Raw genomic sequence first — 11,371 nt, forward strand, 5'->3', positions numbered from 1 at the left:
GTAGGGAGATGTCTAGGGAGGAGGGCACAAAGCGGAGGGCAAGGAGGGAGAGATTGATGAGAAAGACACAAGTGATTAACAGGAGTGGCAGTAATGAGTAGAGAGAGCTGTGAGCTAAAAGAGTGCGCAATGTGACAACTGAAGCATGGAGAGAAGGGTTGGAGGAAAGTTTGCGTGTCCATCAATGTTAAAACACAAAATACTGCTTTATGGTTTTGTGTGGTTTTTCTGAGCAGTGAGTTAATTATTGAAAAGAACAGATGAACGACTTACAGTGCAAAAGCGATTTTGGCTGTTAGTATGTGCAGGGTTGCCAGATATTTGATTAACCCCCATTAGCGTGAACTTGTGTTTGCCCCCAGAGGAGCTCTTGTGATGACAGTGATCGCCTGATGGGTGTCCATCACTTACATAGTACAGGCTTCAGCCCTGCACAGTTGCTTCAAGAGGTTAGCAGATATTTGCTGCTCCAGCTCTGTAATAATGAGAACAGTATTAATCTCTATCTTCAGCTCGCCAATGAACAGCTCTGCTACCAGTCCTCTGGGTGTCTTTAGTCAGTCTGCGTGCTTCCTGTCCCACCCAGCCTCTATGTTAACACACACAGACAGCACCGCACACACGTTTACATATATCAAGTGCGGTTTAGACTAGGTGAGTAAATTGTTTTTTATTCTTGAGGTATTTATCAACCGCGGTGCCGCCCGTTGGACCAATGGCTTCCGTAATGGATCTGATTAATGGCAGCTTATTAACAAAAGCTCTGTTGTTCAGGCCCTGAGGGCTCTGTGTAATTCTAGAACTCAGTGCTGATATAATGGCCTATTTTAGGAGCTCCGTGATTAAGCACCATTAAGCGGTAAGCAAAGCCTGGCTTTGGACAACTTCAATGGCAGCAAACGTAAACGCAACTGTGTCCCCAGAGCCCCTCCAACCCTCTCTGCCTGTCTCACCCCGTCTGTCTGTCTGTCTTTCTCCGTCTGTTATTGAAATAGAGAGCTGCATTTATATTTAGTTTAGAGAAGGATCCTCAAGGGGCCAAAATTTATCTAAAATTTGTCCAAACAGTAAAGACATATTATGTCGCTGGCCACTGGTAAAATGAGAAGCCCATGTTGTAGAGGAACTCGGTTCCCACTCTGTAAATTTATTGAGGCTGAATAAATCTGTTCATGCATTTGTGAGTTTGTGACGTTTACTGTATGCTATTATGTATGCTATATGTTAGCATGAAGGTTTAGAATGAGTTAATAATTTGCTGCTGGGCAAAACAGTATCCCCAGACAGAGACTGCAATAACTAAAGTCCCTGCAATGAGCACACTAAATCCTTACCTGCTGCTGTGTTGTCTGAATCTACATGCTGAGCTGTTTAGCCAAAGACCACACAGCCAGCCACGAATACAGTCAACTCCAACAGAAAGAGTCTCTTTCTTAATAAAAGTTCAGTTTAATGTTTGTTAAGTTAGTTAGCCTTCTGTTATTGCACAACACCAGAGTTATTATAGTCGACTTGTATTTGGTCTGAAAAACATAGATGCTTTACCTGGGAGACGTTGTCTTGGCTTTCAACACTACTATAGAGCTATTTTTGACCAGGATATTCAGTTCTGTCAATAAATATTTAAGTCTGTCACCTTTCATTTGGTCAGTCAAAACCAGTAACATCCTAACAACCAGTAACTCAGATGCTGAAAAACTACCTTATGCATTTGTTACTTCAAGGTTGGACTACTACAATCCATTATTACGGGAATTATATTATGTTATTATATTATAATTATTAACTGATATTATTAGTTGACCCAAGACAGGCCATATTCCTCCCATATTAACTATCTTCATTGACAACCTGTCAAATTTTGAACTGAATTTAAAATTCTGGCTTCTAAAGTCATGAATATCAGACCCATCGTTTTTTAAAGATCTTATAGTAACAATGGTAACCCCAAAGGACCCAACACAACTCAGCAACTAGTGTTTGGCATTTTATTTTATTCACAATGTCACTTCAGCACTTTGCCGTACTCACTTTGCCATGCTCACTGCTCCGGCAGCTCTCCTCTCTGGCCCGTTTGCTACATTTTCCTCTCCTGCTCGTGGGAAGAGGAAATCGGCCACAACCATCTGCGCCCCCGGCTATGGACCACTATAAACTTAAAAGGCTGTAAAGCCAGATGCCACTGTCCACTGGACCAGATGCTGGGACACACTTTCGGGTGAGATCGGTCCAGGGGCGGGTCAGATCTGTGAAGCCGGGCAGGAACCAATGGTAGTAACCGGCCAACCCAAGAACCGCCTCACCTCTATTTTCATCTTGGCATGTGGGCAGGATGCAATAGCTGCTGTTTTATCTATCTGTGGACGCAGCTGCCAGCCTCCCAAGTGGTACCACTGTCATGCTCCATGCGATTCATACGGCCGAGCAGGGGGGACAACACATCAGCAAAATGCCGTTGCAATGCAGCAACATCCGCTCTCTGGGCCTGTGTGAGATGGTCATTACAAAGGAAGGAGGTGGGAATGGTGGAATTTGGCACCTCCGGCCCCAACTCATCTCTCTCCTTAAGCATCCTCACCAGAGAAGTGGTTTATCCATGCTTTTAGGAGGTTAAGGTGATATATCTGTGTGGCTCCTGTCTGACCGTACCACCTTACAGTCTACGTCCCCCACTCACCGTGTGGGTCCTTGCCACTTGGCGAGTAACTTTGAGCAAGAAGAAGTGCTTTAAAGTACTTTATCTCCTCGTGCCTGAGTCTACTCCCTCTGTTGCACACGTGCTGCTGACGTTCCTGGGCCTGGAGCAAATTCTATCCTCCCCAGCATGTGCAGCTTTGCTCTCAGGTCCAGGACTTATTGAATCTAATTTGTCGCCGGGCTCGGACCTTTCTCCCAGTTTTCTTTAATCACATACAACACCCCTGATGAGGTCCATGCCAATGCGCTCAAACAGGACCTCCATTAATGGTAAAGGGCGCAAAGGTGCTTTTGGGATGGCCGACTGGTTAACCAGCTGACACTCTGGGCAGTACATGCACCACTGGCGCACACCTGCCTGGATGCCTGGCCAATAAAATTGAGCCATTATTCAATCCAGAGTTTTGTCATACACCATGTGATTGGTCATTGGGTTGTAATGAGCCGCCTGGAAAATCATTTCCCAGTGGCTTCTTGGCACCAACTACTGGGTGTGCTCCTCCAGTGTGTGAATGTCATGACTCACTCGATACAATCTGTCCCTTATCAATACAAAATGCAGAAATAACAGTGCTGCTTCAGGGCGCACTGTCTGACCATCAATTCTTATCACCTGGTCAAAGGCTGAGCATAGGGTGTCATCACGAAACTGCTCCAGTGAAAAATCTTCCATAGAGTGAATTACTGGAGCGGTGGACCGCCTGGGAAGGCTCCGCCAGCTCCTCCTCCTCCCCAGAGCCGGTATCAGATGACCCTGCATCACCGCTGTGCGCAGAACTGGCCCCGCTTGTCCCTACAGGCCACGACACATTGCCCCATTAATCTACTGAATCAGGGCCAATTTGTTCCCTGGTACGAACTAACCGCAGCCGCAGTCTATACGTTTTTTGCCGATATCTGATTTCCACCGGCACAAAGAGATATTTATGAATGTCCCCATGCACACACTTCACCTCCACCCACTCTGCCTCCAGCAATGCCCCAGGTCCAACCAGGGTTTAGTGGACCAGGGTCTGCGAACATCCCAAATCCACCAGAGCCTGGTGTGTACCCCCTTGGCACCTTACCAGTATGTCTCTCTTAAACTGGAGCCATTAATAGCCAATCCCGGTGGAGATATCCCGGTTGCCCACACCTCCAGCACTCCTGCCCCGAAGCGAGCTGGACGTGGCGTCCGTAACTTCCAGGACCTGCGGAGAAAACACAGATGAGAAGGGGTTAGTTGGTGGAAATGGCCTCTGCTCCACGGCATATGGGGCAGGCTGTTGGAGGTGGCCCCAGGGCTCTTTCACAGGACCGGGACCAGTCAGCCCATCATTTCTGGCCTCAGGTGTTCCCACAGGCGTTCCATTCACATCGCCAGGTAATCGTCAGCCACCGTCACCGCAGCCTCGAGGCAGTGGACCTACTCCACCATCCCGACCGGGAGCCCCTCCACGAATTGCTCCAGCACCACTGTGTTGAACAGTTGCGTCTCCCGTGGCATAGGTGCAGGCTGTAGCCACCTGTCCGTGGCGATGTGCAACCTGCTGGTGTACGCAAAGGGTCCATCTTCCACTTTACCGTGCTCACTGCTCAGGCAGCCCCTCTGCTCCAGCAGCTCTCCTCCTCTTCGGCCCAGCCGCTTCTGAAATAATGAAGGCATGATTAGAAGATGCTCACCAGCTGCGAAGCTTTGCCTTCCCTACCACCACGCCCTGAACCCACTGCTCCACTCATCTACTAGAACGCCACCAACCCCACCCTGGCACACCAAATTCATGCAATAAAATACTTTCCTCTCAGTTGACAAGATCGACACCTTCTCTTCTTTTAAGATTACACTAGGCTCCTGGTGGAATTTTAATGATGTACTTAACACTTCTTCTCTTCTCTCCCCACTTTTCCATCCTCATATGCTACCATTTCATAATCAGAATCAGCTTTCTTGACCAATTATGGCTCCTTTTAAAAGGAAGTTCTTTCTCCCCGCTGTCACCAAGTGCTTGCTCATAGAGTATTGTTACTTTGTTACTTGGCAATATAAAGCGCCCTGAGAGTTATTCTAATATGTATAGGTAATATGTAAAAATGAGCTAAATTAAATTAAAAACTACCAAAAATATATTTAAGGTAACTGAAAAATATACTAGAATTTATTTTTTGGAAATGACTAACTTAGAAAACAACCTTAAAAAGATTAAAAATGTGCAAAAACACATCAAGGTTGAGGAATTGAATATATTTATTTAGACTAGGATGTTGATGTTGACAGTGAATCAGCTGCCTACAGAAAGTGTTGAAATTTTATTGAAAGTGCCAAAAATAATAATAACAAAAAATCAATATGATAGTAACACCAACAAGAATAATAACAATAACATACTAGTAATACTGTATTAATACTAACTGAACTGCAAAACAGTAACAGGGAGAGATTAGCTTCCCAAATCCTGAGTAATGTTGGAAATAATTTGTTCTTTATGTTTTTAGACAGAAAAAAACAAAACAAGTTTCTCGTTTCTGGACTTCCACGACCCTGGGTGGCTGAATATGAGCCAGGTTTCAGTAATTAGGTTTCGAGGTTTCAAACAATTAAGACGATGGATGGCTGATAAAATAACAACTTTTAACTGTGCAAATAAACTACAGCTTTCACACTACTGTACTTTCATCAGAGTCAAAGGGAACAACGATAAAACACATCAAAATCTATGATATGATGCTGTAAAGCTAACTATCAAGAGTGACATGACTATTTAACCATAACACTTGACTTTTACTGATAAACAGATATGATGATGAGGCAGGCTTGGCTCAGGTTGTGGGAGTCTCAAAATCCAATTAAAAAAAAACTGAGCTGCTAATGTGACCTTGCACCCTGATGTAGTTCCTTCCAGAGGCAAATTTACAGGTGATTTTGTATGACTACATGGTGGTAAGTAATTATTGTGAGGTCTTTATTTCTAACAGTTTTACTTTGAAGTAAAAGTACAAAAACCTTGCATCATAATGCCCGTTCATGTCATAAGGAAATGACAGTCATTTTATCTCTTTGCGTCAGTTCCTTAAACGCTGCACCATTATGACGTACATTATCTTTTGAACATGGTCTTACCAAAAAAGCGCACTGTCTTACCTTTCATGGTTTTGTATCTCTTCTGAATCGCTTTCATTCTTTAAATGTTTGTCTTTTGGCCCATCTGTCTTTCTCTCTCTCTCCCTCAACAGGAAAACTCTTCACCCTTCCTGCTGTTTTCACTGTCCACCTCCTCCCTCACTTCCTCCCCCCTTCTATCCCAACCTTCATCTCTCCCCAGACCCTGGCGTTCTCCCCTGGCTCCTCTGGGGAGGGCAGTAATAATTATTATGTAAATAAATACGCCTGCTGTAATCACATTCGTGCCACTGATCCAATTAGAGAGCTGATAGTAGGCGGCTGATTGCGCGGACTGGCGGCTGATGGTCAGGGCCTGTGTGCCTGTCTGACTGGCCGACCAAGGTAGCTGGGGGAGCGTGCATTAGCGAGCTAGCTGACTAGCGTAATGAAAGCTGTTTGGTGCCGTGCTGTATGCAGTCATGTACTCTAAATAATGCTCTTTGACCAGGACCCTGCATGTCTGCCAGCCTTGCAGTCTGCTCGCTGCGCTGTCTGTCACTGAGGTGTGCTCTGTGTGTGTGTGTTGGTCTGTATTTCTGCTATCACCATCTCTGGCTCTGGATCACTTTCACCATGCATCAGCTTATCACCAATTACTGTCTTGTTGTGATTCTCATCAGCTTAATGATGCTCCACAGAGACCATCATCAGCGGGGCTCTATCGGCCTCACCCCTCGCTCTACAGCTATACTCGACTGTCAGCTCAGGATTCTCTTAAAGAAAGGGCTTTTCCGGGATTTTTAAGAGGGGGTGGGGTGGTGGGGGTGTTTAAAGCAAATCAGGGCCCATACAGGAAACTGTAATATTCAAACAGAAATAAATACAATGTAAAAATGTAAAAGTGCTTTTACAGTTTACAGCGGTTACACTGTACATGAGCCTGAAAATACTTTTGGTAATGGTTTTGTGTCAAATAGCTGCTTTACAAAGTCGCAAAACAAACATTTAGATGCTTTGAAATTCATATTTCTGAGAATCTTATATAGTGGAGTTTAATGTTGAAGCTAAAGATGGTTTGAATTTCCTATATGCCACTGAGGAGCTGTTTCTAACACAATCCACAATGTAGTAGATGATTCATAAGTTAATAATAAGTAAGTGAAAATAAGCAATAAATTAAAATTTAATAAAAATTAAAGTGTTTCAGTAAAGCCGTTATCATGGTTCTGGTTTTTGATGTTCTTGTTTTGATTTCTGCTTTTGTTGTGATTTCGAATTTTTAGTTCTGTCTTGTCTTTATTATTCTAGTGATGAATTTGAGATTTTGTGATCTTTTTTTAAAATTATTCTTTAATGTAGTCTTGTTATGTTCTTGGGATGACTTCAGATGCAGAGCAATTAGTCAACACAGACTGGAAATTGACCATTCGTGTTTCTGGTTTGTGTCTTCTTGCTATCCTCATCTGCTTTGTGCAGCTTGGTGAAGCTCCCATCAAAAGTGAACCCAACACTGTTTCAAGTGATATGAAGTAAAAGAGTTAGTTCTTTCAGTGTTCTGACAATGTGCGATCAGCTCTGGCAGCCATGCACTTGGCTGCACCCACCTGGAGTGAGTCGTCTGTTTGCCTCTGTCCTCTCTGTGTTTCTGTGTTAATGCCCTTTGTGTTCCCTGTGCTGGTGATCTTGTCTTTGCTCATTCTTTTTTAGGATCATGTGTTTGGGTCCTCTCCTCATCACACTCCGTGACAGTAATTGAGTAAAATGTTATGTCTTCATCTAAAATAAATGTAAAAAAATTAAAACAGATTAAAAAAAACTAAAGAAGTCTTAAAAAGCTGAGTGTCATTGCATATAAAAAGATGCAATGGCCAAAGCTATAAATGTAAATTATAGCAGAGAAGGGCCTAATAGCATATATAGTTCTTACTGCTCTTCTTTTGCTTATCATAAATGTGGCCTGGCAATTTTAAACACTCTTTATTGTTTGGGTGGTGGAGCTTTTTAGTTTTCCATTGCCATTAAAATATGAAGGCTCCGGTTTCCCTTTGGTGTATGTTTACTTCACTACACAATACAGCAGAGAGCACAGGGGATGGTTTCTGATTCTAGAGGTCTTTAAATTTCTAATTTTTGGATTTCCCTCATGTGCCAAACTGCTACTTGAGTGCTTTTTGGGGGTAAAGGCAGCAGGAAAAATGGGCAAGCGGTCTGAGTATGATAACTCTTTACATTAACGGATACCACAATCCGGGAGCATGGATATGAAAAATGTGAGCCCTGTAGTGGTATCATCATGCTGCCAACCACGCTTTCCAAGGGTGTGTGAACAGAAGAGTGGTTAAAAGAGGGGGGCATCAGTTCTAACCTCAGCATTTGCCCAGGGGCTGCAGTCCCACCACCATGTGTCAGCTGAGTAGACTACTGTTAATGTTGGGAAGTAATATATGGGTCCCAGTGCTAACTCCCTGCCTTTTACATCTCAATCAGGTCACTCTAGTTTATTTATATATTGTCAAGGGGCAGGGGGGAGGGAGCATGGGGGCTAAGAGATGAATGTGGCAGGTTTTTTTTTTTGCTCTCCCCCTCGCTCTCTATTTAGTTAGCAAAAAGCTTTTATAATGAATTTGAAAGGCGGCACAGATCCAAGCATTTGAAATTCCCAGAGCACTGCTAAGTGAAATACGGAGGGTGGCTGCAGTGGGGGCAGAGAGCGAACGAGGGAGGCCAAAAACATTGTGTGCATTAACTGAAAATGTTCAGTGGAATTAAAACAATTTAAAAATTTTTCCCATGCTGTTTTCTTTCCACATTTCTTCATTAGTGCTCTGCCTCTCCCTCTCTCCTTCCTCCCCTGGGTTCCCTCTACTTTTTGCTCTTACCCAGTTGGTCGCACGCTATTAAACAAACAGTCCTAATATTTTGAGCTGGCTGGCAGTTTGAATTTCATCTTGCCGACGCATCTTGTTTCTCTCAAACCCTGACTGTTTTGACATGCGCCCCGATTAAATTATAAACAAGCAGGCCTCCTGATGGTGATGCTGGAGCCACTAATTTCCCTAATTGTTTGCAGTTGTCTGGGAGGCAAGGCTAGGAGGCCCGGGCCTGATCCCACTGACTGGCACAGCCCAGTTAAAGGAAAGAGTGGGAGGGAGGAGTAAGAGAAGGAGAAATGCAGGAAGACTAAGGGAGGAGAGTAAAAGAGCGAACGGGTGAGGAGGAAGATAAGATAAAACATAGTGGGTGTACCCCGAGAGAAAAAAAAAAAGGAAAACAGAAATAAGAGTGGATGTGTAGCTGGGACATGCTTGGTTGGTTTACTCAGCAGCATTCAAGGAGTATTAAGACCATTGATGTGGCACTATGCAAACCTTTTCCTAGCCAAAACAGATTTTCCTCATGGAAACAGAGGCATCTATAAAAGTGTTGAGGTTTAAACAGAGGTCTAATATTTGTAAAACGTACCCTGAATTCAAATTATTATGATAGCAGCACAATGTGAAATCTAAGGGCCATGCTGGAACCTGCAGGTGGGACCAGCAAGGAAACAATAATGAGATGTGGTGATATGCAATTCTCCTAATACATCCAAGACTGCACACTGTTCAGGAAATTGGACAGATTAATAAATAAATTATCAGCAGGATAATAAACGGTGTATTTGTACAGTAAAACTGCATCATCACCATACAATGAACCATGAAAATAATAAAATGTTTTCCCTTTCTTTTCCTTCCATCCTCACCTTTTAGCTTATACTAAATGTCACATATGGCCAAGTTCCAGCAGTCATAACACATCACTCCAGCCCATGATATCATCTGGCCTTCCAGTCTGCAGTCTTTTCCAGATCCAGATCCAGACAAGTAGAGCTGCACTCTAGAGCAAGTCTGATGTGTGACATAATGGCTCATTCTCATTCACACTTTGGTAAACGCATGTGGCCTTTGGAAGATTCTCGATCCTCTCTGTGAAACTGCACTGGTATGTTTCTTCTAGTTTTATTTCTGGGACAGCCATTCCAGTAAAATGAGCTACATGTTAACAGTGTCAAACACATAAACAACGTGAGAGGAAATCTGTGGATTGCATGTGTGTGTTTGTATGTGTCCTGCTCCAGATGGGAGTGGATGAAAGACTTCTGAGCAGAGCTGTGAATGTTATCTATGCTGGCATCAACAGACAGGCATCGTTACCTAGCAGACAGGGGTGCAGTCATATCGCCACTGCCATCACCCAATCACTGATATCGCCAGTGTGTGGATGCACGTTTATGTGTACACGTGTCCAGTGAAGCCTAATTTAGCGTGTCAGCAGAGATGGCTGGTATTGTTCCCGAGCAGGTGAGCTAATACACCTCTGTTACGCAGATTTGAGACCTGAGATGCAACACGTACACAAAGCCAAATTTCTTATGGTAGAGAAAATGGAAAGAGCTGGCAGGATACAAACTGGACTAGACATAAGTTGCAGGTCAGAAAGTCTCAGGTTGTATTTTTAGTACCGACTGATTGGTTCTGGATTTGGATAGAGCATCGTGTCAACAGATGTAGCAGTTACCGTTTTAGGGTGCAAACATAGTTATTATGTATAGTTAAGTGTAACGCTTTCCATTTAAAAAGTTCAGTGGCTTTTTTAAATCAGGATTTCGATTGCCTTTAACTTTTCGCTCATTACTGACTGAAACGTCAACTTGTTAGTCTCAATGAATATTTTTGCTTTTTGTGTTCCTCAAATGTTTTGAAGTTCCACAGAGTTCAGTGCTAGGACAAATTCTGTTTACATTATACGTTCTTCCGTTAGGCAGTAAGAAAGGTGTTCTGTGTAATAGGAGCAATAATTATTTTTTTGAGTAATGACCCAAACAGTGACCACAACAAACAGGGGAAAAACCAATGTGCATGTAATTCATTTGCATGAATGTAATGTTTTTAATATGCTGCTTAGAGCTGGTGGTGACTCTCAAAGCGGAGCCAGTGCATCTTACAATGCTGTGATTGCAGCCATTCCCCAACTCTCTGTGAATGGAACCATTGATCGGTGGGCTTTGATCAATGGTCATGAGAATTTGGATACTAATGATAAAGAAACTGACCTCACAGCCAATTGTTCATTCAGTGGTGCTTTAGTCATTGTGCAAAGGTACTGTTTATAAGGTTGGGGAAACTTGTAGCTAAGACTGAAAGAGTCACTTTAAACGAGTGATGAAATGCTTCTCCAACTGAAAACGCTACATCCAGATGAACAGAATAAACTTTTGGGGATTTCCTGGATGATTGAGCATGCCTTGTTGTTATATTAAAAGCTTGTTATACTTCTGGTGACCCTAACCTTAGTGATGCATTAAAAGGACTTCATAAATCATGCTCATACTATCCTTTTATGTGTATTACAGTTTTTTATATTATTTTTTTTCTTCTTTAATCCTTTGTTTTATTCTTTGTTTCCTAATGTGTGCATTAAAAGACAATGTTATTATTATCCTCAATAATAACAACAACAACAATGATAAATACCATGTAAGTGCAACTGTTAGAAGTTTGTCTGTGTGTGTGTGTGTGTGTGTGTGTGTGTGTGTGTGTGTGTGTGTGTGTGTGT

The sequence above is a fragment of the Pundamilia nyererei genome, unplaced genomic scaffold (assembly GCF_000239375.1).
Source record: "Pundamilia nyererei isolate P.nyererei 1_Seehausen unplaced genomic scaffold, PunNye1.0 scaffold00176, whole genome shotgun sequence".
NCBI classification, from domain to species: Eukaryota; Metazoa; Chordata; class Actinopteri; order Cichliformes; family Cichlidae; genus Pundamilia; species Pundamilia nyererei.